The following is a 2,744-nucleotide window of genomic DNA, read 5'->3' on the forward strand; positions in this document are numbered from 1 at the left end:
TGCCTGTTTCCCTCCTGACTACAACTTGGATGTCTTCAAGTCCAACATAAACAAATTCCTGATGAACCGACCCTTAAGTAATGACACTTTATCATTGATTACTACGATATTGTCCCATTGATTACTGTACACGCAATAACCCTCATCCCCGAGTGGCCTCCGGGCCTTGATAAGTGGTGACTTCCATGTAAAACATTTCTACATACACACACACACACACACACACACACACACACACACATATATATATATATATATATATATATATATATATATATATATATATATAAAATTTTAGTCATTCCATAGATTTTAAAATTTATGATGTGAAATGGTTAAATTTCAAATCAAAAATAATTTTATTATTCTATGTAAGACAAAGAATACATTTGAAATATTATAACTCCTTATCCTTTAGGATTTCGATGTCTACCATCTCTTCAGAAGAGAAAATATTAGCAAATAATTATAATGGTTTACACCTTATTTGCTAAAGTCAGTGAGGAAAATCACAATTAAAAGCTTTTTAAGCATTTAAATATGATAGAGTAAGAAAAGTTAATGAAAAGTTAATGAAAAGTTAATGAATTTTACATTCAATTTGGAATTGTCCTTATCGAACATTACTGCCAATATTTTGTAAAACCTATAATCACAGGTTTCCATACCAATGGATTTGTTGGAAAACTTTATTCTGAAGGATATATATATATATATATATATATATATATATATATATATATATATATATATATATATATATATATATATATATATATATAAGGTAAAATTAAAAGCCAAGAACAATGCGAGATTTTTTTTTATATATAGAGTAAAATTAAATGAAAACAAAAGAAATAAATTTCTTTTTTTTTTTTTTTTTTCTTTTTCACACAAATTTTAACTCTAAACAACAGTAATTTTTTTTTTCTGTTGTATTCAATGGTGTTATATAATTATATAAAATAGTAATATATAACACCATTGAATACAACAGAAAAAAACAAAATTACTGTTGTTTAGAGTTAAAATTTGTGTGAAAAAGAAAAAACAAACAACAAAAAAAAAGAAATTTATTTCTTTTGTTTTCATTTAATTTTACTCTATATAAAAAAAAACAAAAAATCTCGCATTGTTCTTGGCTTTTAATTTTACCTCATAATTTTCTTCAACAATGCTTCAAGCAAACTACAATCTACTTATATATATATATATATATATATATATATATTTGGAAAAAGAAATCCAGCAGAGTGCTCAATTAAAAGAAAAATCCGAAAAATAAGAGCGTATTTATATTTTGTATTTTGTGTACAGAAAGTTGTTAGATGAGACAAGTCATTGGTACCGTCGGTTTCAAACCCGATAATTAGGACCGTTTTAGATATCCATATCAAGCTCTCTTCAGCCAATACTCCTCATATTGAGTGTAACTGCCGACCACTTCAAGGAAAAGAAAACGCCTCGACTGATGTTAATAAATTTATTGAACACCGTGAAAACTGAAAAGGAAAATATAGTATTGAACAAATGAAACAAAATGAATACATTTCAATATCAAATCAACAAGGAAATTCAGTGAGTTTTTGGAATGAAGTGAGAGTGTCACATACCATGTTGTCTCTCCGGGGTCGGCAGTCAAAAGGGGTCTGAAGTAGTTTTTTGCCCCTTTCCCCACTACCGCCTGAGTCCGCAGTAAATAAGGGGACGGCAACAATTGGTCAATAAAGGATTGGAGAAGGGGCTATTAGCGGCAGCTACATTGAGTATTGGCTGAAGAGAGCTTAATATGAATATCTAAAATGGTCCTAATTATTGGGCTTGAAACCGACGGTATCAATGACCTGTCTCATCTAACAACTTTCTGTACACAAAATACAATATATATATATATATATATATATATATATATATATATATATATATATGTGTGTGTGTGTGTGTGTGTGTGTGTGTGTGTGTATGGGATAAGATTTTCTTTGGAAGAAAACACCTTTTATTTGATGTTGGTGTATTTGGTGACAGCTTTGGTTCCCTTGAGACAGCGTGTTTGGCCAGCTCACCGGAGACAAGAAGGGAGACAAGAAGACGGAGAGGTGTTTGGACCTCATAGCTTCTAAATGTCCTTCTGCGAAGAGGTTTTTTTTTTTTTCAAAAGATCATTCACAAAACTGTTTATGATAGACATGGCTTTGCTATAAATTCCAGTGTCAGGATTAACTTGTTTCATTACTTTGTAAATGTAGATGGAATAACTTTCCTTCCTCTTTTTCTTTTTCTTGCCATCACGGGCAGGGTTAGCCTTACCCGCTTTCTCAGCGCCTTTCTTCTAAATTCAGCAGCGGGGGGGGGGGTATTTAAAATTCAACAAAAATCTAAATATTAATTTACTTATCCGTACGTCTAGTGTCACAAAAAGCCATCATCATCGCAAACATTAATTAATGAGAAACGAATTACCTTCCTTTATAGTCGCTCTTTTTCAGTTAATAATCATTAAAACTATTTCCTCTCCAAAAATTTCCATTAAAAAAAAGAGACGGCTGTCTGTTTATGGTTTCAAATTGGCTATTTTTATTTTATAATTAAAAAAAAGTCATGTTGAGAGTAGACTGTAATTTTTTTCTAATAGTTTTTTTTTTTTGAAATTGAAAACAAAATTGCAAGTGAATTGACATCTGTTTCTTTATAATTTATATATAAAAAATTTATGCAGAAAAACAAAACAATATATCGTGTGTTCA

This window comes from Euprymna scolopes, chromosome 40, assembly GCF_053919585.1.
Source record: "Euprymna scolopes isolate OS-2025 chromosome 40, ASM5391958v1, whole genome shotgun sequence".
NCBI classification, from domain to species: domain Eukaryota; kingdom Metazoa; phylum Mollusca; class Cephalopoda; order Sepiida; family Sepiolidae; genus Euprymna; species Euprymna scolopes.